This window comes from Hermetia illucens, chromosome 1, assembly GCF_905115235.1.
Source record: "Hermetia illucens chromosome 1, iHerIll2.2.curated.20191125, whole genome shotgun sequence".
NCBI lineage: Eukaryota > Metazoa > Arthropoda > Insecta > Diptera > Stratiomyidae > Hermetia > Hermetia illucens.
In genome coordinates, this window is record NC_051849.1 from 114097482 (window position 1) to 114103458 (window position 5977).

Below are 5977 nucleotides of genomic sequence, written 5' to 3' on the forward strand. Positions count from 1 at the left end.
CGAAGGACGTTTGATTTTCTTCATTTATGTGTTTGCCCGAAGGCTATCACTTTTACTGTACCTACCGGTCTTAAAGCTTTCCCAGAATTTGGGATAAACCTATTTCGAATGATTTAACATGTTCTTGCAAGTAAGGTTTAATATATCCAGGATGGTTTGTTGGGTTGCCGATTTATAGATTGATTCACAATGTAGACCCTTATATTTGTTGGTGGATAAGGAAAATAGTCTTACGACATCAGATAATATGCAATCTGGTCTTGTTTGATAATATGTATGTACTTTAGAAAGATGGAAAAGAGGTCAACGATATATGCTTTCATGACAATTTCAAAGGAAATGGGGCTCATGATTAGTAATAGGCGGTCGGCTTGGAAAATATTTCCGAATATCGAAAACAATCTATCAAACTGTATGAACAGAAAGAGATAAGTCAGTTTGTGTTAAGTTCAAGGAAGGGCTTTCCATATATTTGAAACATTTTTTTGTCAGATCATGTGGGGTCCAAATGAAAGGACTCAATTAGTACTTTTCGAAACTGATTTTATTTCTGTTACTGGGTGACACATAGGGGAGTGAGGACTCAAAATGTGTGCCCCGAAAAGTGTAACAGGCCTCGTTCTCAGAATCTATCCAACCTAATTTGAAAAAAATCATGGCGCTGCAGTGATTGGATCAAAATATATCCCATTCCGATATGTGCTCAAATAAAGTTAATAATAGCATATTACCATATTTTATATTATAGAAGTACAAAATTCGGTAGTGTCATAAATAATATATATATATACACAATTTTGAGAAGTTTGAATAAAATCCAACTATTATTAACCAAGTTATTTAGAAAATGTCACCAAAGCACTTAAGTAGGAACCCCTGTCATTCTTGAGGTTGCAGCTGCCATCTGTGTCTTCAATGAAGGTTCTTTACTGACCTTTATGGATGGCATGAGATTCAGTAATGAACCGAGCGCTCATGAATGAGCGCGATAAGCCGAGCGGGGCCGGAAACTAAAAAGAGACTTCATAAGCTTTTACTGCATTGCTATATTTTCCACATACCACATTCATATGTATGAATGTTTTTATTACTTTTCATTATGTTTAAACAACAAAAATTTGCAAAATTGTTGAAAAAAATGCAATTAATATCGTTCCTGGTCAAAATGTAAAAACAACATGAATATGTCCACGTAAAAGATGCAATTTAAAAAAAAAAGTTAATAAAAAATTATTATCCGGCGTCGAAATGTGCAGCGTTGAAATATATTTGAAAAGTGCTACTTTGAAAACTGCCGAGTCGACTTTTCGTCGCTTTGTGTAAAATAAAACCTTACTAAAATCGATTTACCTGCGTGTCCCATACACTTTTCTCCCAAACGGCTAAAACGATTCAAACGAAATCTGGTGTAATCTGGTAGTGTTTCTAGCGATTAAATTATTTGGTATTTGCAAATATAATAAACAACGCTAACGGAAAAGCAAAAACAGTGTTAAATATTTTAAAAAAAATTGGTAGACCCATGGGAACTATTATATAAAATGCCTCGCATACAATGGATGACATAAATTTACGTGAAGTTTAAGTGGGGGGCTCTCCATGCGTGCAAAGGGCATCGTTTTTAAGCGGTTCCCCTCGACATCACCTTTTTGAAATTGACGCACTTGGGATAAATTTCGGAGTGGTCGCTTGCACTGCAGCTCATGTTCTTAGGCCTTATACTTACCATCTGTATTCTCAGGTTCCAAGTGTAGATCTTCACAAGAAATGAACCAGGGTTTACTATGCTTCTAAGCACTTTGTTTTGAAAGGTTACTTGACTTTCAAGTTTGTTTTTTCTTTGCACAACATAAGAACTGTATCCCGTAGCATCTATATGGACTTAAGATCTGTTTGTAAATTAGTAACTTGCTGTCGATTGTGAGCTGGGAATTTCTCCCCAACAGTCTGTATTTGACACTCTTCCTTCGTTCGGAGAATGTATCTTCTCAAGCAAGCCAAGCAATGCTTTAGCGACCGTGCGCTTTAAGCGGCCAAATCTTCCGTTTTTCGTGCCCTCCTTGCCGGCTCAGCTTTTACTAAGTTCCGCCTGAATCTTTCTGATTGCGGAATTCACCGCACACCAGTTTCCCTCCAACTGCAGCATTTCCACGACGATGTCCTGAGGGCTTTTGGGCCTTCCTGAGCAAAGTCGTAGACAATAGTGACATGCCCCGGGTCCTCAACCATATTCAGGGCAAAAGGGAGAATCATTCAACAGATACTTTCTGTAGACATCATGCCCAGACAGCAATTGAGTCAGGTAGTAGTTAATTTCGACGTGACGTTGCTAAATTCACTCCTCAATACGGAGAATCGGCGTGTGGGAAAGTTTGTGTTAGTACACATTTTTGGCATTTAATAACAAATGAAGAAAAGTGGGGACTGGAAGATGGTAATTTCTTTAAAAAGCAGCTGCATCGAAAAATCTGGAAATAGAGTGTTTGTGCTTCAAAGTGCCCTCTATACCACTATACCAATACCTGTTTAATTAATAATATCACTACTATGTTTATTATTAGTATATTTTTTAGAAATTGACTTTGAATTAGACTTGAAACCCTTCTTAAGTTTTTTCTAAAATCATCAAGTTTTGCAGTAATATAGGCTATTCTACAGACCATGATTCTACCACGTTTAGTTGAAATCGCAATATTACGAACAAAGTTATAAAAAGCCAAAGTTGAAAATTTATTGCAATCAAAGACTTGGAATGTCAATACCACACTAAAGTGAATAGTCTGACAAACTAAATGCATAAACATTAAGAGCTAGGTACAAATGGGGCAAATGTCCACTCAAATATGTTTGGCAAGAGATAGACAAAAGCTTTCATACCCGAAGTGTTTAGCTTGCAGTTTCTCGACACATCAGTTGGGTTTCCTTTAATTTCATTGTCCGTTCCTTGGTCCAGTCTACAATGTGGTCAGGAGCTCTTTGCCGTCTTATTTTTGCTTCCTTAGTATTTTTACCGGCGGTAAGAATAGCAGTGATGTTGGCATTTGTCACTATTCTGGCTTCATCATAGCAAGGTATATCTCAGATATACAAAAGAAACAGTGTTGGGACCAAAACATTGCCCTGCGGTACATTCCCTGCACTTTTTTCTCTGTTCAGAGTATGTTCTTTCATATTTCATTCTGAATAGGCGCTGGTGTGCGTACGAAGATCTCCTTGCCAGTAGGTTCTCATTCAACGCTGGGCAATATCGGGAAAAATGGTCGGAGCATACTTGCAGTTTTTCCACTGAATTTGCAGTCGAACTCACGATCCTGTGTACCTGCCGAATTGTAGAATGCTTTTTATGGAAACCAAATTGTTGGCTGTAAGGTTTCGATCCACAATGATTTATTTACATATTTTTAGGAGAGCCTTTTTCAAATAACTTGGCGGTAGTAAGGAGTAGGGATATTGGTTGAGACAATCTGATTCTAAGTGGCTCCTTCCTTGGTTTAGGGATCATTATATCTGCGGCCGAGTTCTATTGTCGAAGAACGTATTTTAATCTGAACAGTCGCATTGGTGTTTTGTAATAATTCGATTATGCCCTTTTCAGGCAATTCTGTAATTATTTTTCCTGTAATAAGGTCATAGCCAGGAACTTTATTAGGAGCCACGTTTGTTTTAACTTCTGTTTTCAGCTATTATTTTTAAACGGCGGTCAACATTTTGGACTGGAATTGTGCATGCAGACACTTGTGTGTCTAGAGGCTGGAATCTACTAAGTAGATGCTTCTGCAAAACGAACCTAATCACCATTTTCTTGTTGAAAAGGTGGCATTTGTTGTCTTTTTAGATCTTTCATTATCATGTATCCCTGGTTGAGCTATAACGCATCAATCACAACTACTCGTCATCGTTCGCAGTTTCCTGAAATGTACTTCAGCTCCCTCCATGATTTCCTTTGGCGCACCCACTCGTTTGCCATCTTGGGAGAGTAGATTCCACTACATGGTATAGTCGGCAATGAAATTATTGCCCTTAGTCTGCGACCTATCCATTGCCACTTTCGCTTTCCGAACACAAGGCGTACTGGGAGCAAAGCCTGTGCAAGCAATCAAGTTCTTCATTTGTAACAGTTTCAGGCCAGCATATTCCGATGAACATGAAGCAGTCAGGAGTCGAAGAAGGATTGCAACTTTTGTGTGACCGTGGGAGTCACTTTCCATGTGCTACTCTAATATAACAACACAGAAAGAAGGCTAGCACAGAACAGTCTCAGAGCGGATCTAGCGCTGTTAATGTATCGGACAACATTCAGTTCGGTATCGACCATTGGCAGATACCACGCCTCCTAAATATGCAAACTGATCGAAGCCTTCGATTGAGAAAAGGAAGGAAAGGAAGATAAAACACTGAAAAAGGGGAGAGTTGGTCCCCGAAATACGTATTTGTATATATTATCAAATACTTTTAGCCAATAAAATGGAAAAATATATTCTAAAGTAATCTTTCATTTTAAGACTTCGGCTAACTAACTATTTAAACCATGAGGAAAGATATTATTGTCCATTGACTATCTCCACGCTCTTCGGACAATGCCACATGAAGAACGTCACCGATAATAAGAAGAAATTCTATTTGAGGCAAGATGCAACCTTCCGATGCAGCATGTGGCATTTTGCGCCATCATAATGTCGCTCTGATAGTTTCAGGTTCAGTTTTTCCGGGATGCCTCCTCTACGTAGAGCACGTCAGATACGCTCCCTGTTCAAGCTATCGAAAGCTTCCTCGAAACCGATGAAGAGCAGGTGAAAAGAAAATCCAAACGCAGTCCACTATTCCAAAATGAAACGTAGGTTGTTTAAGGATATTTGGAATCTTATCATCCCCTTCTTCCACTCTCTGGGGAAGGTTTCGAATTCTTAAGATTTCCGTACGAGTGGAAGTAGCGAAACTGCTGTAATTGCAGGTGCAGTTATACATAATTCTGTCGGAACACCGTCAAGCCCAGCGGCTTTACTCCATTTGAGTGCGTTTACTGGCCTCTTCTTTTCCTCTGCATGGAGGAATAGTCCTCATCTGCATGCTAGGGTGACTGGCTATTTCTGCTGGTTATCGTGATGAAAAGTTGACCGTTAATGTTCTTCTCAGGACAGTCGAAAGGTTTGCGATGACATTGAAGCTCTTCCGTGATGCATTATAGACTTCTGAAATCATCGCATTCTGCCGCATTTTCGCTTCCCCGACCAGCGCAATAGCAAATTCTCTCTTATCATGGCGTGCACTACGCTGAACTTCTCGGGATTTCGCTTCGATATCGGAGTTTGAGGACGTCGCGCTTATTATCACTCACAGCGGTCAATATAGCCTTCCGTTCATCGAACCGCTTTAATAATTCGGTAGTCTGACCAGACCTTATGACGCCCCTTCGGAATGTGGGCGACGATTTGCGTAAAACCCGAGGCAATGTCGAGCGGCGGCTGGATCAAAAAAAGCGATCAATGTGGCGCGTTGCAGCTCTTCAACTCAGTGAAAAGTGGCGAACGCAACACTCAAGCGAGCGTGAGCGGCCATTAGATGGTGATCATTTTCGAGACCAATGTCAACGCCCTCTTGTTACACACATTCAGGAGACAACTCCTAAATCTACTGGCCGAACGCGAAGTGGCCGGTCTGATTGCTCGAATCGTGTCGTTGAGTTGAAACCCAACTGACCTTATGGCAGGCTCTGTGCTCGAACAATGTTCCACCAATGAAGAAGCATTGGAAGTGCAGAAACCTGCAAACCTCCCACCATTATCGTTACGTTTGACAAGACCGTGTATTCTATCATTGTTTTCTGGCCAACTTCCTCCCAAACTAAATGCGAGTTTCATATCGCACTCTTTATCTTTAGTTTCTTTAACGCTTCCACTATTCCATTCTTCCCTTACATAACAATTGTCGATAGCAAAGCATTGTGATCATTTTCGTTATACGGATGACATTTTGGTTC